The sequence below is a fragment of the Argopecten irradians genome, chromosome 3, assembly GCF_041381155.1.
Source record: "Argopecten irradians isolate NY chromosome 3, Ai_NY, whole genome shotgun sequence".
NCBI lineage: Eukaryota > Metazoa > Mollusca > Bivalvia > Pectinida > Pectinidae > Argopecten > Argopecten irradians.
In genome coordinates this window covers 41,211,586-41,236,154 of record NC_091136.1, presented here as the reverse complement: position 1 = coordinate 41,236,154, position 24,569 = coordinate 41,211,586, and the positions used below count along the sequence as shown (strand labels likewise).

Below are 24,569 nucleotides of genomic sequence, written 5' to 3'. Positions count from 1 at the left end.
TACCCTCCAATAACACACCTTACACTACCCTCAAATGAACACCTCCTACCCTCCAATAACATATCCTACCCTAATAACACCAACTCCTACCCTCCAATCATACTCCTCCTGTCACCATACACATCTACAGACATACCACCATACATATACCAGCCAATGTATACCACCTTCAGACATATACCTCCAATGAACACCAACCTATATACTCCAAATAACACCCTAACCTACCCTCCAATGATACCAAACATATTTACTCACCTCCAAAAATACCACACCCTCAATAAGTAGTTGTTTCACCCCTACCCTCATATCCAATGAACATATCCTACCCTCCAAATGATACACCCCCTACCCTCCAATATGATATACCCTCCTCCTACCCACCAATACATACCCTCCTAAATGTCCAATGAACACTATCCTACCCTCCAATGACACATATCCTACCCTCCATAACATACCCAACATTCTCACCAACTATACAATATAATATACCCTCCTACCCTCCAAATGAACACCATATATATCCTACCTCCAATAACTATACACCCTCTCAATGAACACCCTCCTACCCTCAACAGTAACACCCTCTACCTCCAATACAAATCCTCCACCAACACCTCCTACAATAACACCCTCCTTCCATCCAATATACCCACATCATATACCTCCAACACCAAACACCCTCCTACCCTCCAATGAACACCCTATATACCCTCCAATACATCCCTCCTACCCTACCCTCCAATGAACACCCTATCCTACCCTCCAATAACACCTCCTGTCCAAAATCCATATACCACCCTACCCCATAAACCCTGTCATCCAACCTCCAATCATAACACCACCTCCTATACACCCTCCAATATGACACAAACCCTAACATCCAATACATACCCTCAATACCCTCCAATGAATAACACCTCCTACCCTCCAATGAACACCAGCTCTGTATACCCTCAACAGACAATACACTACCCTCCTATACCCTCAATGAACACCCTCCTACAACTATACAGTACAACAGTACTCCTACCCTCCAATGATACACCCTTACCTACCCTCCACAGTATAATAACCTGTTTAACACCAACTACATCCTACCCAATACCCACCCTACATACCCCTCCCACAATATACATGAACCCTCCTACCCTCTGTCACCTCCAAATATACCCCTCCTACTACCACCAACAACATACCATCCTTCCATATCATAAGGGGTCAGCCCCACCAACATATATACCTCAATACCCCTCCACACCCTGTCTTATACCTCCACCCAACCTATACCTCCAATGTAAGACACCAACATACAGTACCACCCTGTCACCCTACCCTCCAATAGGGTCACCCTTCACCAAACAATGAACACCTATACCCTCCAACATAACATATACCCTCCAACCCTCCAATATAACCAACATAGTCCTATACCACCAACAATATATACAGTATGGGTCAGCTATAACCCCCAAACATACCATACATACCTACAACATCCTATCCCAACATATATACCACCAACAATATATCCTGTACCAAAACAACATACAACATATATCTCCAACCTCCAATGAACAAATCCTACCTTTCACCAAAATATACACCCTCACCCTCCAATATACCCTCCAACCACACCTATACCACCAACCTAATACCACCAACATATATACCTCCAATATATACACCACCTCTACCAAAACAAACCCAATACCACCCCAACCCTAAATACCCCTCCTACCCTCCAATGTACACATATAACCCTCCATACCATCAATAATACCCACTCCAACATCCATATACCCCTCCAACATATATACCCTCCTACCCTCCAATACACCAACCTATATACCACCCAAATACCTATCCTACCCTCCAATGAACACCCCCTACCTCCACCAATGAAGTGTATATCCACCAATAATATTATACCTCCAAATATATACCTCCTACCCTCCAATGAACACCCTATATACCCTCCAATGAACACCTACCTACCTCCAATGGACACACCCTTCTACCTCCATGAACACCCTCCACCCTCCAATACACCCTACATACCCTCCAATGATACCCTAACATACCCTCCAATGAAACACCATCCTTACCCTCCAATGATACCACCCTTCTAACCCCTCCAATACATACCCTCTTACCCTCCAATGAACACCCTCCTACCCTCCAATGAACACCCTTCTACCCTCCAATACACACCCTCTCTTACCCTCAAACACACATACTTTTTCACTCCATTGCACACTCCCCTATTCTCCAGTGCACACCAAAGCTTCACTTTCCCTGTCCTACACAACACTCATTAATTTTGTTGTTCAAGCCACCAGGTCACTACAAGCAAACCCTGCTTCAATATTGCCCTTTTAATGTAAGGAAAACAAAGTACAGTCTTCTAACCCCTTGGTGATAAATGTGTAACAGGAGAGGAGAAAATGTAGCGGCCAGACCTGTATTCGAACCCAGGACTCTCAGAACATTAGTCGAGTGCTCATCTGACTGAGCTACCTGGTCACAGATGATCGACCCAGTCTAATCCCGCTACACTCCTCCCTCCTTTCTTGAAGTCTTCACCCTCAATGACATACAAGACCCTTCCAAACACCTGCGTGGGTTATCTAGTTGGGCGCCAATTCTGTAACAGGAGAGGAGAAAATATAATGGCCAGACCGGCATTCAAACCCATGACTCTCAGAACACAAGCCTAGTGCTCTACTGACTGAGCTACCCTGTCACCGATGATCGACCTAGTCCAATCCCGCTACAAATGATTCTCATATAGCCTTCCATACTTTTCTACAACATAATTAATCCAAAACAAACCATAATAATTTGATTATGATATTGCTACTGTTCAGCATGATATTCTCCCTTCACGTCCAAGCCAACTGGACTGAATAACTTGTCCACTATTACCCCATCCTAATGGTGCAGTATTACTGGGGGGGGTGTCTCCAGGCCATGTATAGCACTGAGCCATGTATCAAGCTCACATAGCTTTATCAAAGGGAATCTGTATTCAATTTCCTATACATTGGTTCTTGTCTGAGGATTCCATATCGGTATAGAAGTGTATGTAGGATCTGTGTGTAATCTCCTTAGCACCACCAAGGGCGGATAGTTCTGTTATCTGTCCGGAGATGACCCCAGCTCACCTAGCTCACCGATTATGTCTCAATTCTACAGACTTGTATATGAGCCAGTGTTACTGGTATTAGTAGTGTCCAGTGTTAGTGCATTTGTATAGAGTGTAATGAGATATAGACAATAATCTACAAGGTGGACACATCTCATCCATCACTATATCTACTGGGGGTGTTTACATATATCATCCTAATGATATGTACCACCAACACCTTCTGGTACCATACTAGACCCATCCTAATGGATGTTAGGTAGGGGGTAGGGGGGTGTTTACCACCAACATATGTATAGACTAGATGTACCACCAACATATATATACCACCAACATATATACCCATATAGTTATATACCTCCAACCACAATATACCACCAACATATATACCACCAATATATACCAACATATATACCATCATATACCACCAACATATATATACCAGTGTTATATACCACCAACATATATACCACCATAGACTAGCTGTCCCAAATATATTCATCAACAATATATACCACCAACATATATACCACCAACATATATACTAACAACCCATACCATATATACCCATACAACATATATATGTTTCCATACATATATACCACCAACATATATACCTACCAATACCACCATACTATATGTTAACATATATACCACCAACATATATACCTTCCAACATTTGGGGGTATACCAATATACTATAATGTCCCAACATATATTCCACCATATATATATACCAGGGGGTATACCACCAACATATATACCTCCAAATATATACCACCAATGGGGTATGGTATACCACCAACATATATACCACCAAGTGTTAGGTAACATATACCCACCACCATACATATGTATAGACTACCCCCATCCTATATATGGGTAGTAACATATATACCACCAACATATATATAGTTTCTGGTAACATATATACCACCAACATATATACCAGGGGGTGTTTTTGGGGGTATATACCACCAACATATATAGACAACATGTCCATAACTATATACCCCAACTATATAATATACCAAAATGTATACCACCAACATATATACCCCAACAATATATAGGTGGGTAGGGGGTGTTTTGGGATAGTTACTGGTATGTATATATACCAACATATATACCCCATACTAATATATCACCACCAAGGGGTATATTTTGGGGTATATATACCACCATGGTATCAACCTAACTATGTCCCCATCCTAATATATGTTACCCAACATAGGGGGTAGGGGGTGTTTTGGGGGTATATACCATAGTATATGTATAGACCAATGTCCCCACCTCCTACAATGGAGTGTTAGGGGGTAGGGGGGGTATATATGGTTTTGGGGGGGGTAGTTCTGGTATATAGTTCTGTATAACAGACTAGATGTCCCCACCTAATACCAATGGGGGTAGGGGGTGTTTTGGGGGTATAGTTCAACATGTATAGACTATGTCCCATCCAAATATTACCAACCAATAGTTACCTGGTCATAACATATGACTATCCCCCCCATCCTAATATATGTTAAGGGGGGTGTTATACCACCAACATATATACCACCAACAATATTCATATACAGTTATGTATTATGTTAGTCCCCATCCAATAGTATACCACCAACATATATACCACCAACATATATACCACCAAACATATACCACCAACATATATATGGTAGGTAGTAGGGGGGTTGTTTTTGGGGGTATAGTTCTGGTATTAGTATAGGGGGTACTAAATGTCTATATGTCCCCATCCTAATGACAGTGTTTAGGATAGGGGTAGGGGGTGTTTTGGGGGTATAGTTTCTGGTATGTATAGACTTGATGTCCCCATCCTAATGGAAGTGTTAGGTAGGGGGTAGGGGGTGTTTTGGGGGTATAGTTCTGGTATGTATAGACTAGATGTCCCATCCTAATGGAGTGTTAGGTAGGGGGTAGGGGGTGTATTTTGGGGGTATAGTTCTGGTATGTATAGACTAAATGTCCTCATCCTAATGGAGTGTTAGGTAGGGGGTAGGGGGTGTTTTGGGGTATAGTTCTGGTATGTATAGTAGCTAAAGACTGTCCGCCATCATCCTAATGAAGTGTTAGATAGAGGGTTAGGGGTGTTTTGGGGGAGTAGTAGTTTGGTATGTATAGACTAAATGTCCCTCATCCTAATGGATAAAGTGTTAGGTAGGGGGTAGGGGGTGTGTTTTGGGGGGTATAGTTCTGGTATGGTATAGAGTACTAACTGTCCCTTCCTAATGAAGTGTTAGGTAGGGGGTAGGGGGTGTTTTGGGGGTATGTATAGTTCTGGTATGTATAGGGTATAGTTACTAAATAACTAGATGTCCTCCTCCTAATGGAGAGTGTTTATAGTAGGGGGTGTAGTTCTGGTATGTATAGACTAAGGTCCCATCCTAAGTGAGTAGATAGAGGGGTAGGGGTGTTTTTGGGGGTATAGTTCTGGTATGTATAGACTAAATGTCCTATCCTAATGGAGTGTTTAGGTAGGGGGTAGGGGGTGTTTTGAGGGGGTATAGTTCTGGTATGTATAGACTAGCTGTCCCCATCCTAATGAGAGTGTTAGATATGGGGTAGGGGTGTTTTTGGGGTAGTTCTGGTATGTATAGACTAAGATGTCCCCATCCTAATGATAGTGTTAGGTAGGGGGTAGGGGGTGTTTTGGGGGTATAGTTCTGGTATGTATAGACTAGATGTCCCCATCCTAATGAAGTGTTAGGTAGGGGGTAGGGGGTGTTTTGGGGGTATAGTTCTGGTATGTATAGACTAAGATGTCCCATCCTAATGAAGTGTTAGGTAGGGGGTAGGGGGGTGTTTTGGGGGTATAGTTCTGGTATGTATAGACTAGATGTCCCCATCCTAATGAAGTGTTAGGTAGGGGGTAGGGGGTGTTTTGGGGGTATAGTTTCTGGTATGTATAGACTAATGTCCCCATCCTAATGGAGTGTTAGGTAGGGGGTAGGGGGTGTTTTGGGGGTATAGTTCTGGTATGTATAGACTAGATGTCCCCATCCTAATGAAGTGTTAGGTAGGGGGTAGGGGGTGTTTTGGGGGTATAGTTCTGGTATGTATAGACTAGATGTCCCCATCCTAATGAAGTGTTAGGTAGGGGGTAGGGGGTGTTTTTTGGGGGTATAGTTTGGTATGTATAGACTAGATGTCCCCATCCTAATGAAGTGTTAGGTAGGGGGTAGGGGGTGTTTTGGGGGTATAGTTCTGGTATGTATAGACTAGATGTCCCATCCTAATGGAAGTGTTAGGTAGGGGGTAGGGGGTGTTTTTGGGGTATAGTTCTGGTATGTATAGACTAATGTCCCCATCCTAATGAAGTGTTAGGTAGGGGGTAGGGGGTGTTTTGGGGGTATAGTTCTGGTATGTATAGACTAGATGTCCCCATCCTAATGAAGTGTTAGGTAGGGGGTAGGGGGGTGTTTTGGGGGTATAGTTCTGGTATGTATAGACTAAATGTCCCCATCCTAATGAAGTGTTAGGTAGGGGGTAGGGGGTGTTTTGGGGGTATAGTTCTGGTATGTATAGACTAGATGTCCCCATCCTAATGAAGTGTTAGGTAGGGGGTAGGGGGTGTTTTGGGGGTATAGTTCTGGTATGTATAGACTAGATGTCCCCATCCTAATGAAGTGTTAGGTAGGGGGTAGGGGGTGTTTTGGGGGTATAGTTCTGGTATGTATAGACTAGATGTCCCCATCCTAATGGAGTGTTAGGTAGGGGGTAGGGGGTGTTTTGGGGGTATAGTTCTGGTATGTATAGACTAGATGTCCCCATCCTAATGGAGTGTTAGGTAGGGGGTAGGGGGTGTTTTGGGGGTATAGTTCTGGTATGTATAGACTAGCTGTCCCCATCCTAATGGAGTGTTAGGTAGGGGGTAGGGGGTGTTTTGGGGGTATAGTTCTGGTATGTATAGACTAGCTGTCCCCATCCTAATGGAGTGTTAGGTAGGGGGTAGGGGGTGTTTTGGGGTATAGTTCTGGTATGTATAGACTAGCTGTCCCCATCCTAATGGAGTGTTAGGGGGGGGTAGGGGTGTTTTGGGGGTATAGTTCTGGTATGTATAGACTAGATGTCCCCATCCTAATGAAGTGTTAGGTAGGGGGTAGGGGGTGTTTTTTCGGGGGTATAGTTCTGGTATGTATAGACTAGATGTCCCCATCCTAATGGAGTGTTAGGTAGGGGTAGGGGGTGTTTTGGGGTATAGTTCTGGTATGTATAGACTAGCTGTCCCCATCCTAATGCATGGAGTGTTAGGTAGGGGGTAGGGGGTGTTTTGGGGGGTATAGTTCTGGTATGTATAGACTAGATGTCCCCATCCTAATGGAGTGTTAGGTAGGGGGTAGGGGGTGTTTTGGGGGTATAGTTCTGGTATGTATAGACTAGCTGTCCCCATCCTAATGGAGTGTTAGGTAGGGGGTAGGGGGTGTTTTGGGGGTATAGTTCTGGTATGTATAGACTAGCTGTCCCCATCCTAATGGAGTGTTAGGTAGGGGGTAGGGGGTGTTTTGGGGGTATAGTTCTGGTATGTATAGACTAGATGTCCCCATCCTAATGAAGTGTTAGGTAGGGGGTAGGGGGTGTTTTGGGGGTGTAGTTCTGGTATGTATAGACTAGATGTCCCCATCCTAATGAAGTGTTAGGTAGGGGGTAGGGGGTGTTTTGGGGGTGTAGTTCTGGTATGTATAGACTAGATGTCCCCATCCTAATGAAGTGTTAGGTAGGGGGTAGGGGGTGTTTTTGGGGTTAGTTCTGGTATGTATAGACTAGATGTCCCCATCCTAATGAAGTGTTAGGTAGGGGGTAGGGGGTGTTTTGGGGGTATAGTTCTGGTATGTATAGACTAGATGTCCCCATCCTAATGAAGTGTTAGGTAGGGGGTAGGGGGTGTTTTGGGGGTATAGTTCTGGTATGTATAGACTAGATGTCCCCATCCTAATGAAGTGTTAGGTAGGGGGTAGGGGGTGTTTTGGGGGTATAGTTCTGGTATGTATAGACTAATGTCCCCATCCTAATGAAGTGTTAGGTAGGGGGTAGGGGGTGTTTTGGGGTATAGTTCTGGTATGTATAGACTAGATGTCCCCATCCTAATGAAGTGTTAGGTAGGGGGTAGGGGGTGTTTTTGGGGGTATAGTTCTGGTATGTATAGACTAGATGTCCCCATCCTAATGAAGTGTTAGGTAGGGGGTAGGGGGTGTTTTGGGGGTATAGTTCTGGTATGTATAGACTAGCTGTCCCATCCTAATGGAGTGTTAGATAGGGGGTAGAGGGTGTTTTGGGGGTATAGTTCTGGTATGTATAGACTAGATGTCCCCATCCTAATGAAGTGTTAGGTAGGGGGTAGGGGGTGTTTTGGGGGTGTATAGTTCTGGTATGTATAGGACTAGATGTCATCATCCTAATGGAGTGTTAGGTAGGGGGTAGGGGGTGTTTTGGGGGTGTAGTTCTGGTATGTATAGACTAGATGTCATCATCCTAATGGAGTGTTAGGTAGGGGGTAGGGGGTGTTTTGGGGGTATAGTTCTGGTATGTATAGACTAGATGTCCCCATCCTAATGGAGTGTTAGGTAGGGGGTAGGGGGTGTTTTGGGGGTATAGTTCTGGTATGTATAGACTAGCTGTCCCCATCCTAATGCATGGAGTGTTAGGTAGGGGGTAGAGGGTGTTTTGGGGGTATAGTTCTGGTATGTATAGACTAGATGTCCCCATCCTAATGGAGTGTTAGGTAGGGGGTAGGGGGTGTTTTGGGGGTATAGTTCTGGTATGTATAGACTAGATGTCCCCATCCTAATGAAGTGTTAGGTAGGGGGTAGGGGGTGTTTTGGGGTATAGTTCTGGTATGTATAGACTAGATGTCCCCATCCTAATGAAGTGTTAGGTAGGGGGTAGGGGGTGTTTTTGGGGTATAGTTCTGGTATGTATAGACTAGATGTCCCCATCCTAATGGAGTGTTAGGTAGGGGGTAGGGGGTGTTTTGGGAGTGTAGTTCTGGTATGTATAGACTAGATGTCCCCATCCTAATGGAGTGTTAGGTAGGGGGTAGGGGGTGTTTTGGGGGTGTAGTTCTGGTATGTATAGACTAGATGTCCCCATCCTAATGGAGTGTTAGGTAGGGGGTAGGGGGTGTTTTGGGGGTGTAGTTCTGGTATGTATAGACTAGATGTCCCCATCCTAATGGAGTGTTAGGTAGGGGGTAGGGGGTGTTTTGGGGGTGTAGTTCTGGTATGTATAGACTAGATGTCCCCATCCTAATGGAGTGTTAGGTAGGGGGTAGGGGGTGTTTTGGGGGTATAGTTCTGGTATGTATAGACTAGATGTCCCCATCCTAATGAAGTGTTAGGTAGGGGGTAGGGGGTGTTTTGGGGGTATAGTTCTGGTATGTATAGACTAAATGTCCCCATCCTAATGAAGTGTTAGGTAGGGGGTAGGGGGTGTTTTGGGGGTATAGTTCTGGTATGTATAGACTAGATGTCCCCATCCTAATGAAGTGTTAGGTAGGGGGTAGGGGGTGTTTTGGGGGTATAGTTCTGGTATGTATAGACTAACTGTCCCTATCCTAATGAAGTGTTAGGTAGGGGGTAGGGGGTGTTTTGGGGGTATAGTTCTGGTATGTATAGACTAGCTGTCCCCATCCTAATGGAGTGTTAGGTAGGGGGTAGGGGGTGTTTTGGGGTATAGTTCTGGTATGTATAGACTAACTGTCCCCATCCTAATGAAGTGTTAGGTAGGGGGTAGGGGGTGTTTTGGGGGTATAGTTCTGGTATGTATAGACTAGATGTCCCCATCCTAATGGAGTGTTAGGTAGGGGGTGTTTTGGGGGTATAGTTCTGGTATGTATAGACTAGCTGTACCCATCCTAATGGAGTGTTCATCGATGAGATACAGGGGAGTTAGTGTTAATGGGATGTATGGACACATGACAATTACTGACCCTATACATGCTCTTAGGGAAGTCATTGGAAACATTTGTATCACTTAAATAGATACTGCTCAATTACCCTGCATATACAATGGCCTGAGAGCGGGGAGCTGTGAAGGTACAGCCAAGGTCTTTCTCCCTATCACTTATGTATAATTGACAATAAGTAGAATATATCAGGCCAGGTTTGCAGTTCTGTACACTTCTATAGCTTTATAACAAGTTTGGTAGCCTTCCTAGACCTAGAGCTGGATTTTATTTCATGAATTTTGTTTTAAAAAAATCCTAACCAATCTCAAATCTAAGTTGTATCTCACAAAAGAGTTGCAGGTTTTAAGAAGATGGAACACTAATATGGTATGTTCCATAGCAGTTTTTGTGTTTTAAATCAAGGTATAATTAAATGGAATCCTGTCCATTTTTCAGAATTTTGTTTTCCAAAGAGCTTCTGAATAGCTTATGTCCTGTTTATACAATTTCTCCAAAATGTGAGAGATTCTGATGAGATGTGATTGACTTCCATAAATGTTGCTACTTTATCATGCAGCATGATTAAGGATGACCCTAACTACTTTACATTTACAGATGTACCTATTCTTTTTATATAATTATTTATAATTGGTTTTGACCTTCATTTAAAGGATCATATAGTGTATGATTTTTTAATAACTAATTCTCATTACAAGTAAGCCACCTAGAGACTTGATATTGAGCTTGTAAATTATGCTTCAATAAAGGACAACCAAGTTTATGCAAATTAATGACCTTGGCCTTCCTTTATGGTCACAAAGGTCAAATAGGGTAAAATCTTTAAACAACCTGTAGTCAATAACTAATAGATAACTAATAGATCTGGAGACCTGATATTGGGATTGTAGCATTCTGGGATGAAAGGCTGTTACAAAAAATATATACTGTATGTGAAAATCTTCAAACAACTTCTCAATAAGCTTAATAAGGCCTCTAAAATTCTCTGATATTGGACCTGTATCATGATGGATGAAGAACTTCCCGGTCTGTTCTTCTGTCAAGGTCACAGAAACTAACAAAGAACTTCTACTGAAGAGTTCTTAGTACGAAATGTCTTAATTGTTGGTCGAAGAAAAGGTGTGCATTTTCAGCCCATTTGTTTTTAATTTCACTACTGTATACTTCTTCTATGTTGTACCAATAGGCGTGATGATCAGATGAACGGTATATAGCCCATGGGCTTCTTTTTTTTTTTTAAAATGATTTTGTAAAACAAGGTTATATATATTATGTTGGGGACCAACAAAATCACTTTGTTATAAAATAGTTTGTTATATACTTACAGACATCTTTTAGGAACATTGATGGGGAATGAAAATTGCTACGTAATAATCATGAATTTGTGGAATGTGTGTTCATTGTAAACATGTTTTACTGTAAGCAATACATAAAAAGTAATTCTGAGTGAACGGTGGAGAAAATGGTGTTTCTTTAGAGAACATCTTTAAATGATCGTGGTTGTTAAGTTACAGAATATTAAAACAATCAAACCAAATGTTTAAACAAAATAATGCGCTTGAGTGACCTTCCATGACATTCTTGGTCACTGAAATCAAACTTCCATGATGTCAGATTAATGGAAAACCTACCTGGTTCCTTTGCTAAACATTATATGGCTGTACAGAGGAAGTTGTGTCTGATGGTATAAAGAGTCAGAAATCCAATTCTGTGGCTATATTTGTTGATGTTAAGGAAGAGATACTTAGAGTTGTGTTTTCGTCGTGTCATCAGAGCTGTATGGTGATTATACCATTAAGGAGTCACGCCAGTCGATCACATCACCGTTCACATCACTGCCATTGTTGTAATGGACAGTTCACCTTATCCCTAATTACCACATTAACCGAGTCGCGCTTCAGGTATCCGCAGTCTGTGAAGCTCAACAACATGCTCATACAAGATTTTCAAAAAGCTGCCTGTGTTTTATCTTTTAAGTAATTCTTTCCGCCTATTTTTGTTTTCATTTCTGAACTGTCGATCGATTAAGTCTTAATGTACATGTTTCATTTATGATTTTATTTGAAAAAGGGATGGATATTTGTGCAACATGCGGCTTCATCATTCAACAATTATACATCAAACAATTTACCGTCCTGTACAATGTTATTGATGATGTTGATATTGATGATGAGGATTATGATGTTTTGTTTGTTCTGTTTAAAACTCCCAACATCAAGCAAAAGAAACGGAAACAAACACTTGAAAATATAAGAATTCTAATAAGATTTTATTTACTTGGTGATTGAAAATTAGTGAACAGTTAAATCAAATAATATATTTTGAATGGAAGGTATACTCAATATAAATCTCATAAATGTAATTAGAAATTTTCAATTGTCTCTGATGAAATTTATTTCAATCAGGTGTAAAGCTCTTCTATCCTGCTTCTGCTTCACGAATAGATTTCCCTTAAACTCTTTTAAAAGCTAAATTCTGTATTTTGATGATTTAAGAAATGTCATTAATGTAGGTATTACGTGTCTTAGCTAACAATGCTCTAAAGTCATTGTTCTTGGATTTGCCTTTCGTGATAGTGGCCACACAATTAACACGTTAGCCTTAATGGAATGAGGGCTGTTAGTGTCCGGCCAACACCAGACATGGTGTAGACCGTGTCAGGTCTGACCTCAGCTTCCTGTAAAATGGTCGTACATGCTGAGGTCGAGACATACAAATGTATTAATTGGTCGGTAACTATCTTGACCTTATATTGCCTCCTAGCACCTCGTCTCTTAAACCTAACACACCATCACGGAGGGAAATGGATGATCGCACAGTTCTTGTGGCTAAATGTGATGATATAATTCCCTTAAATGTATTTTGTACTTTGAGTCAGTTATTGGGATATTGGTAGTAGCAGTGCTAATCCATTTGATGTTGTATTGGCTTTATTGTGAAGGTGTGCGACATTCGGTGTTTTGGTGGATCTTGGTGGCTTCGTGGTTATACTTAGGATGTTTAGGGTTGTATCATCAGCTCTCTATTTGGGCCTAATACAACGAAGTGGCATGCTAATGAATATTGGTTGATAATTTTTCTCTGGGCACTATATCTTCATTTCCTCCAACTTTTCCTAACGTATCCTTATACATGGCCAAAGCTGGTGTGAATATATTGCAAAACACCTAATTATCTTATTAAACCAAATATTTTATATTTTGAAAAAATATCACTAAAATTTGGTATGATTTGTTTGTTTCAAACTAGGGGGAGATAATCTAGTGAAGAACTCTGGCGAGAAAGTCTTATCAAACTTATAGGGTCTGTTGGTCAGTCTTGTTTTGTGTATATATATGTCAACTTGATCAATTTCCCTACTCCTATACTTCTGACAAAGAAAAAATATTCTTATTTTTTTCAGCATTTTTTGTTTGTTTGTAAATTGTTGAGACATATCCAATTGTGTAACATCAATCACATTTAACTTTGAGGTTTTATAGATTACTCTAATATTTCAAGTGAATCTTTTCAATATCATGGAAATACTTCCATTCACCATTGATAATGCCTCGACCCGATCACTGATATACTATGATATCAGAAGGACTGTATGCCAGTCTGTATAATCTGTACGTCGTACATGTTGCAGCAATGTCTGACAGGATGGCTGACATTTTGAATGATACCTGGACGTCTAAGTCCCGTAATCTTTTATCCTTTGCTATCTCGTGGCATCCAACTTGGTGAAATGATTTTGTTTCTGAATCAATCTACTATATTAAAACTGGAGTTGGAGGTGAGAGTTTTGGAGGGTGATTGGCTCAGAGAACCTCTAGAGAGTCGACCAGCACAGACAGATAGTACATACAGTAATGGTTTCCAGTATGATACATACTCTAGCTTGTAAATCTATATCAATTTTACCATTAGATATTGGAAGGTTTTTGTCAAATCTGCAGAAAAGTGCACATTTCCAGACTATTGGTATGTTTGATGTATATATTCGATCCATGGCTCCTTCCGACTTTATCAAACAATGGCAAGATCTCAACCAGTCAAATTCCAACCTCTTCTCGGGAATACTACCAGAATGATGAATGGCTGTGTTTCCACATTGGATACATTCGTCTAAATAAATCAGCTCATGGTTTGAAAATGATTTTGTTTGGATGTATGAGATGATGAAGGGCGTGTGTGATGATGTATTGTTTTCACACCTCTTCTTCCATCTCTATGGGTTGTCATGTACATTGATCACATGATGGTTCTCTATACACCTGATATAACTACTGGTGAACAGGATTGTCACACACACTAAGGCCAATGACCACTAGTGTGAATGTTCAAATAGAAGTTAATTAATTTTATGATTTCAAGTTAACAAATTAACAGTTTTAGAACACCCCCAGAAAATGATTTATGAGATTTCTCTGGGATTCCAGTGGACTGCTTACTACTTCTGAGGGGTTCCAAACCTTAAAACATTCTATGTAAATTCTATAACTACGGTGGTAATATATAATACAAGTGCCCTTGTTATACTACTATATGACATACCAAGGGCAATAATAAAAAGACGGCTTTTTCCTGGTAAAGTACACTGCATCATGGTCAGGATCAAGATGTCTAAGATAAACTTTTAATTCTATAAAATCAATAGTGGCCATAATGTCAGATATACCGCAGGTGCTCCAAAGTACTTGTAAAGGCTGGTGTATATTTACACTTTCAGATAAAATAAATAGGCCCAGGAGTTTCTCTGGAGTAACTGTTTTCTGGTTCATTGACAAAAACTGGTCTAAAGGTCTGGAATTTCTTCACCTTCTACAGATAACATGTCCTTTAGGACTTTTCCTGTTAATGGGTGTAGAACAGAATAAAATAAAACTTTACATAATGTATGCTACCGTATTTTAATTTACTAGTACAGTTAGAATAAAACTGTTTATTCAATCATAGAAACCTTATGTAAAAATCCAGCAATAGATTATAGTTAAAATATAAAAGGTTTTTTTTCTTTTTCTTATTATCATTTTTTACTTGTTCTAATTTTAGGTCTTCTTGTGCTATTAAGCTTACAATGCGCTTAAATAAGTACAGCAAAAATAATGAGAATTAAGGTACAGATATCTCCTTGTGTAGTGTGATGTGTATTGCACATGTGTGATGGTAAAAGAGTGTTTATAAGGGTCTGTATGTTTCTCGATAACTTCATATAAACATTTAACTTTGTGGCGTTTGACAGATTCGGGATAGAAGGATGTTGGAGTAATATTTACACACGTCCCGTCACCCATATCTCAAGTATCAACAACATCTCATGCTAAATATATGTCATTTATACCATCTTATCAGTATAGCTCAGAATATGTTCACATAGATTTTTCTTGTTGGTTGATATTACTATTTTTCCTGATTTTTATGCATTGTCAGTATACAAAACACTACCTAAATGTTTTAATTCACTAGACATTCTCAACAACAATTTTGTTTTTCTTTGGTCTAGGTCTTTAACAAATTTTATTGATATTGAATTTAGATGTACAAGAAGTGTTAATGATGGTGAATAAATGTTAAATGACAGAAATCACTTGTGATCAGAAGCTGATGTTTCGACTGCTGTCTATAAGCCTCCTAGAGTTTATTGTAGGAAGGCCATATCTCCACAGCCATATGTTCTATGTCAGACTTAAATAGGGGGATACACTCACAACCCAGTAATTATAGATCCCTATAACACCTCCTTTGTCCGGAGATTTCTTGATGATCTGGGCCCCATTATCAAAAAACTGATTAAAAATTATGTCATAGCAATAACATCCTTTATGCCAAGCTGGAATGGTGAGATGAATTTGATCTCAAAGATAAATAAATTGACAGCGAAAGTTCTGAAGCTTCTCGTATGGCTAGAAAATGTTTGCCATTTGTGCAATTTGCTGTAAATTGTTTTTTGCCCTAGCAGACAGAAACATGCTTTGGCTGTCATGTCCAATACCACAGAACTGTGTTATGCAGAACTAAGAAAACCTGCTAAATTTCTTAAAACAAACAAAATTTCTAGGCTCTCAAATAAAAAATTCAATTGGTTTTTTGAAAGGGAACCGTCTGGACTGAGTGGTTTATTATTGAGCTGTTTCCTTTACAGCGTGGTGTGTCAAGGTGAACCTGGATGAATTTCAGTATGGAAAGAACCATCTGGTGTACAGTATGTATTTTATATTTTTCTAATACCAAAAAAATAATGTATCTTCAATTATTGATATCATGAAAAATGAAAACAGCTTCATATATTGACTGCATCATAAAAATCATAAATAAATACTAGATGAACTTAATTGCCTCCTGCCTGTTGAGATTTTCTGCTTTAGATTTTTATAGTTATGTCCCCCACAACAAAGTCAAAGGGTATACTGGAATTGGGTTATCTGTCTATCCATCCATCAATCTGTCCGTCTGTTTGTCTGTCTGTTACAAGACACAACTTTGTCCCACAAACTCCTCCTAAACTCCTCCTAAACTACTTGACAGATTTTAATTAATTCAGTAGCTCCAAGAAATCTGATTATGCTCCCAAGAAACCTAGTAGTGTACACAGCTAAAAGATGTACCATTTTTTCACTTTGAAGAATAAATTAACCAAACAAATTTTGAGGGCTTTAGGCTTTTATACATGGAGTAGAATAAACCTTGTTGAAGTTGAAGATGAAGAATTTACTGTTTTTTTTTCATTATTCATGGAAGATCATGGAATTTCAGTTAAGAAGTGGAGATTCTATTGTCAAAAATATGTGTATTTAATTGCTTTAGTTCACCACAAAATTCAAAGCAAGTCATATTGCATATCTATAGATCTGTTTCAAAGTGGTTTATGTATGAATCTATAATTCATGAAAAAAAGTTCAACTGGTTTTCAGGAAGACCTATTTCCAATACCATCACTTTTCATTTAAAACTCAATCCATCTATTGCAATAGATATAGTAAATTTTGTTTGGCTGGGTTTAGTACTTGGATGCAGACGGTCGGAGAATTGGCTCCGCTTCGGAAGTGGGGTATTGTTATTGATGTAAATATAGAGCTGTTCCAGTAAATGAGAGGCCAGTCAGAAGTCTGTCATAACTGGTGTCAAAGAGCCCCCTTCTCTTTAAGCTATTCCCTGCTGACATTAATGTAATAATCAGTTTAAGTATATTTTCTTTTAGGCTTTGCCTCTATATTCCAATATACAGGAGCTTAACCCAGGACAAAATTGGTCTAGGTAGCCAGGGACTTAATGAACAAATTTCCTCCAATTTGCACTGATAAAACTTTGTGTGGTGCCTGTCCAGGAACTCTAATTTTCCAATTCATCATCATTGGGTGTTTAGACACAGCTGCTAGTTAAAGATGACAGTATAAAAACCGCATTCTACTTCTAAAGTTTCCTCTGCAAGTTTCCGTGCGGGACAGTGTCCATGAATTATATATATTGGAGGTCTATCTTTAAGATATGACCCTGACACCTGGTAGCTTCTCCGGGGAAATAATGATCATATACATAAATGATGCATAGTCTGGTCAATGATGGATTTCCTTTGTTTTAATCCCCTTAGGAATCAAACATTGTATTGACTGTAGCATCTTCATCACTAAGAAGCTTGTCATGTATATAAGTAAACCTGAGGAGCTGCCCTGAGTTGGTCACATGGTATCAGTAATTAGATTTTTGTTCTATTTTTTATTGAGGCGCACACCAATTTGACATCGATCTATCATTATGGTAAGTATATTATTTCTGGTGTGTAGTCTTGATGCAGTGTATAGGTGCTATACTAAGTGTATGAGTCTTTAGATGTCGTCAATACTGCCCATGTCTGGTAATAAGCCCACCGATATAGGTATAATTATTTAGAGAATTTTACATGAGAATGTAAGTAAATTCCTGCCTTAAACCTCTGTTTGAGTCCATGTTTACTCTGCCTTTCCAAAGTTTGTCAAAATATTGAAGCAATATTACCACTTGCCATTAAATTTACCTGTCTATAAAAATCACCCAGGGGACAAAGACAACAGACTTTTAGCCAATGTGTCTTTGTGTTGAAAATGAAGAAAATGGTTCATAAAGCAAGACTTTATTATAAAATTGATTGCTGTTGCAGATTTTTCTGCACATGTGATTGACAAATTAATTGTGTTTCATATCCTGTGTATAATCAGCTACCATATAACCCACCAAGTTCCATGTGAAAAATGGCATAGATATAATCAGGAATCTACTTCTAGTAGACATTAAATTTGCTATATAGAACTAGTATACTAAATTAAGTGATTGATTGCCTACAAGTCATGTAACCAACCACTTGTGATTGGTTACATCACAGGTTAAGAGGTTGTCTAGTGGTAGAATTTTAATGTCAAAATCACCTTGGTCAGATGTATAGAATTACTATGCTGATAGTGAGTCAACCTCCCAGGAATAACCGTTGAATATTTCTACATATTACAACATACAATATAGTGATGCACCAATTCATTCGATTGTTTAATATCTCCATTGTTCTGTTCATTGCTGGTATTTGGTTGTACATAAAGACACACATTATATATGATAGCTGTGACTGCAGACATCATATAACGCTATCATTTCCATTTATATTCCCATCAAGAACAAGTTCTGTAATTTAGTATTCTCACTACAGTCTATTACTGAGAGTTATTACCCTTTTTATTTTAAGAATTTTAAATGTTCAGTGACCTTGCTTATAATGATTGATATATCTTATATGCAATATAAGAGAATCGTTTTCAAGAAACTGATTTTATATAAAAAAAGACCCAATGGTTCAGTGAGGTTTGTAAACCTGTAATGACTCATGTTACTGTTCTGCACTTATCGTAAGTGGTTGAAGTTTGATTCAGATAAAAAATTATGTAAAGTCACTTGTCCAACCCCCTCTATATTATGTCCTATACATATCTCCTATATAGAGTCACCTGTCCAACCCCCTCTATATTATGTCCTATACATATCTCCTATATAGAGTCACCTGTCCAACCACCTCTATATTATGTCATATACATATCTCCTATATAGAGTCACCTGTCCAACCCCCTCTATATTATGTCCTATACATATCTCCTATATTATGTCCTATACATATCTCCTATATAGAGTCATCTGTCCAACCACCTCAATATTATGTCATATACATATCTCCTATATAGAGTCACCTGTCCAACCACCTCTATATTATGTCCTATACATATCTCCTATATAAAGTCACCTGTCCAACCACCTCTATATTATGTCATATACATATCTCCTATATAGAGTCATCTGTCCAACCACATCTATATTATATGTCCTGGACATATCTCCTATATAGAGTCACCTGTCCAACCACCTCTATATTATGTCCTATACATATCTCCTATATAGAGTCATCTGTCCAACCACCTCTATATTATGTCATATACATATCTCCTATATAGAGTCACCTGTCCAACCACCTCTATATTATGTCCTATACATATCTCCTATATAAAGTCACCTGTCCAACCACCTCTATATTATGTCATATACATATCTCCTATATAGAGTCACCTGTCCAACCCCCTCTTATTATATTATATTATATGTCCTATACATATCTCCTATATAGGGTCACCTGTCCAACCACCTCTATATTATGTCCTATACATATCTCCTATATAGAGTCACCTGTCCAACCACATCTATATTATATGTCCTGGACATATCTCCTATATAGAGTCACCTGTCCAACCACCTCTATATTATGTCCTATACATATCTCCTATATAGAGTCACCTGTCCAACCACCTCTATATTATGTCATATACATATCTCCTATATAGAGTCACCTGTCCAACCACCTCTATATTATGTCCTATACATATCTCCTATATAGAGTCACTTGTCCAACCACCTCTATATTATGTCATATACATATCTCCTATATAGAGTCACCTGTCCAACCACCTCTATATTATGTCCTATACATATCTCCTATATAGAGTCACCTGTCCAACCACCTCTATATTATATGTCCTGGACATATCTCCTATATATAGAGTCACCTGTCCAACCACCTCTATATTATGTCCTATACATATCTCCTATATAGAGTCACCTGTCCAACCACCTCTATATTATGTCATATACATATCTCCTATATAGAGTCACCTGTCCAACCACCTCTATATTATGTCCTATACATATCTCCTATTTAGAGTCACTTGTCCAACCACATCTATATTATATGTCCTGGACATATCTCCTATATAGAGTCACCTGTCCAACCACCTCTATATTATGTCATATACATATCTCCTATATAGAGTCACCTGTCCAACCACCTCTATATTATGTCATATACATATCTCCTATATAGAGTCACCTGTCCAACCACATCTATATTATGTCATATACATATCTCCTATATAGAGTCACCTGTCCAACCACCTCTATATTATGTCCTATACATATCTCCTATATAGGGTCACCTGTCCAACCACCTCTATATTATGTCCTATACATATCTCCTATATAGAGTCATCTGTCCAACCACATCTATATTATATGTCCTGGACATATCTCCTATATAGAGTCACCTGTCCAACCACCTCTATATTATATGTCCTATACATATCTCCTATATAGAGTCACCTGTCCAACCACCTCTATATTATGTCCTATACATATCTCCTATATAGAGTCACCTGTCCAACCACCTCTATATTATGTCATATACATATCTCCTATATAGAGTCACCTGTCCAACCACCTCTATATTATGTCCTATACATATCTCCTATATAAAGTCACCTGTCCAACCACCTCTATATTATGTCCTATACATATCTCCTATATAGAGTCACCTGTCCAACCACCTCTATATTATGTCCTATACATATCTCCTATATAGAGTCACTTGTCCAACCACCTCTATATTATGTCATATACATATCTCCTATATAGAGTCATCTGTCCAACCACATCTATATTATATGTCCTGGACTTATCTCCTATATAGAGTCACCTGTCCAACCACCTCTATATTATGTCATATACATATCTCCTATATAGAGTCACCTGTCCAACCACATCTATATTATGTCATATACATATCTCCTATATAAAGTCACTTGTCCAACCACCTCTATATTATGTCCTATACATATCTCCTATATAAAGTCACTTGTCCAACCACCTCTATATTATGTCCTATACATATCTCCTATATAAAGTCACCTGTCCAACCACCTCTATATTATGTCCTATACATATCTCCTATATAGAGAGTCATCTGTCCAACCACATCTATATTATGTCATATACATATCTCCTATATAGAGTCATCTGTCCAACAACATATCTGTCCAACCACATCTATATTATGTCCTATACATATCTCCTATATAAAGTCACTTGTCCAACCACCTCTATATTATGTCCTATACATATCTTCTATAGAGAGTCATATAGGTGGTTAACAAGTAACTTATAAACTAAGTTTATTTCAACCAGTAGCTCAATTGAAAAAAGACTGTGAGCCAGTTCATAACCTTGGATAGAAATCTAATGTGCATGGCTTGAAACTTTCTTTCTATGGCAGTGAATCTCGTCAGAGATGCTGAAAAATGTACTGGTCTAAGCTGAGGTGGTTTTATCCTTGAGCGCTGTAACTTGCTGAGGTTGTGTCCTTGAGCACTTCACTTTTGTTTTGTTGGCAGGTTAGATGACTGCCCTTGTGTCTGATTTTTCAGAGAGAAATTACCAGCTAGCTACTGCAAGTTGATTCCATGTGAATTTGACCACAACTGTTTAAAGAATGGCAGTTGTGGTGGTGGCCAAGTGGTTACAATATGTCACAACATAAAACCACAAACCATGCACCATTGATTCGAAAAGTCGAATACCGTGTCGGCCAGTTGCCAGGTACAGACCAAATAAATGTTCCGGTGCCCTATAGAATTTTGATCCCCATAAAATACTTACCTGGATGAATATTTTATGAATAAAACATTGACCCGATCAATATTTAATGGGGATCAAAATTTTATATGACACAGGGTCAATATTTAGTGGGGATCAAAATTTTATATGACATTGGTGCTTTCCTCCACCTTTTAAACCCTGTGTCCTTAAATGACCTTAGCTGTTAAATAGGATGTTACAACCAAATCAAAGGACGCAAGTAAACTTAACAAATAAATAGTTAGAATAAAGAAGTCATTTTCTTAAACTCCCATGGGACTTGAATCAGTTTTTGTTTTATTTTAAGTGTTCCTATCCTAGTACATTAGCTTGCGATGACATGTGATTGATAAACACACTCTCACTGTATGTAAACACACTCATGCCAAGTTAATTAATGAACAAGATTAGAATTATCATCAATGAGATATACTTTAATTGTTTATCAGTCCTCTTCATAGGTTGTGTCATGCAGTTAAGACACAAACCTCACTTTTCCTAATCTGTGATAATGATTTCTTCTTTGTTTATTATCATTGCGGGATAGGCTAATTTTCAAGGTTCACCTCATGTAATTGTGCTGTGCTTTAATCTTTTCCCATAGAGTTAGTTAATTAAATCTTCACAGAAAAGTGAACTACTGAAGCCACAGATCTACAAGTCAATTATCAAACTAATTATGATAAACATGTGTTCTCTGAGCCCCACAACATTTATGACCGCTGTACTACTTCTATGACCTCTCAATGATCTACCCATGACCCCACTATGTTTTTTTCATGCAGCTGAATGTCTTATTTTCTTTACAATATAATTGTAAAACTCATTTGTAGAAAACCTGCCTCAGAATTGCCCATTGAACATGAAGATATTTGTAACTGACAGATAATTTGGTGTTTTATATACCATCCAGGTCCCGTTTTCTCGAAACAAACTTAAGTCTAAAACTGACTTAAGTCTAAAGTTTTCACATAAGTTATATGAATAAAATAACTTCAGTTTTGACTGAAGTCTGCACTTTTGTTTTGAGAAATTGTAGCCTGGTCTCATAGTTCCATGTATTTAAGGAATAGAAACATTATGGTAGCACACCCCATTTACTTGTGAAAGAACAGACGGAAATGTTTTAAAGATATTATTATCTCTTTAAACAAATAAGAAATGATAGCTGCAATATGCGTTAAACCTTGAAAACTTCATGCTATCATTTGCATTATAATATTGGTTTTACTCATTAACAGCTAGGGTCAATTAAGGATACGTCAGGTTCAGGACATGGGAGAAAGTCAAGAGTACACAGAGTAAAACCACCAACTGTTGCAGAATCAATTAAGGATATCTTGTTTGCATGCAGCTATATATATATATAATATTAGGAATAAAAATAGCCTATCATGACTAGAGTATCTTATATGGACAAGCATGATCACACTAGAATGGTCTATACCCAGTGGAACAAAATGGCTGCCTCCACTGGATTTTTACATGCAGTACATTTTGGTGTTGAAGTTTGCAAAAATAAAAACATCAGAGACTCATTCTCATATGAAATTAACACTAATTTAAGATCCTATATATCTTTATATGGAAGCATGTAGTTGCAGATATTAGTTATAGTGCAATCTTACTGAAGTATACTACAGATGATAGTGATATTACAGTTAAGAGCTGCAGTCAATCTGTGTAAGTACACTCTGATCAACCTGTAAGAACCATTTGTGATGTTCATTTTAACTGCAAATTTCATCAGTTACCTCCCCTCTCAATTTTCCAAGGTAATATTTTTATTAAGATATGAAAATAAATTCTTTTAGATTGTGTTGTGCTAGTTTGTAACTGTTTAACAGATTTAATGTGAAAATGTTTTAATTGCTATTAAGATCACATGCAAGTAAGGAACATGTACTTTAAGTCTTTATCAGATTGGCTTTAAAATCGAAAGTCTTTGAATGACACTCACTTTTAATTTACACACAATAGCCATCAAGTCTTGTAAGTGTCTGTTACTACGGTAATTTATTTATCAGATCCGTTCAAAAAAACTACCATTTACTCTCCGCTATTGAAGATGTTTTGAGTTCAAAGTATGCTACCTGAAGACTGTTAGTAGCCATGGTAACCAAGTCCTGTCACCAGGTAAGGAATTAGGTCACAGCCAGCTTGGAGCCTTACTATGGATGTGATGAGTATATTTACATCGACATGATTAATCTTAATTAATTTTAAAATCCTATTTCGCTTTCAAATTAAAATCTATCTACCACCTATCCCGATGATGCGAGAATCGAGAATCGGTATAGGGATAGGATCTTAGCTAGCCATGCAGAGTGAGGAAAGCCTGAGGTGATTATCCCTACCAAAGCTGATACTGATGAAAATATTGTGATAAATGGCTGCTTAAGCCCGACAAGATCTATGGTAATTTGGAGATGGTTTCTGGTTTGTTTTCCATCAATGTTAGAGAATTAGATAGAACTGCTAACAATAATGGTGTTCTGTTGCTCATATAGAAACTTCAGATTGACCAGAATCAGATAATTGATA

The 24,569-nt window shown here is 38.6% G+C and overlaps 1 protein-coding gene across 4 annotated transcripts in view; it reads left to right on the top strand.

The window, feature by feature from the left end:
* Positions 1-24,569, top strand: part of LOC138318617 (alpha-mannosidase 2x-like) — a 122,514-nt gene that overhangs the window by 26,571 nt on the left and 71,374 nt on the right. For 2 of the 4 annotated variants that reach the window (XM_069261141.1, XM_069261138.1), the window contains exon 2: positions 16,195-16,254. The exons of the other annotated variants lie outside the window; for them this stretch is intronic. The gene's annotated coding sequence lies outside the window, so the exon portion shown is untranslated. The remainder of the gene's footprint in view (positions 1-16,194; positions 16,255-24,569) is intronic. 4 annotated transcript variants of the gene reach the window in all.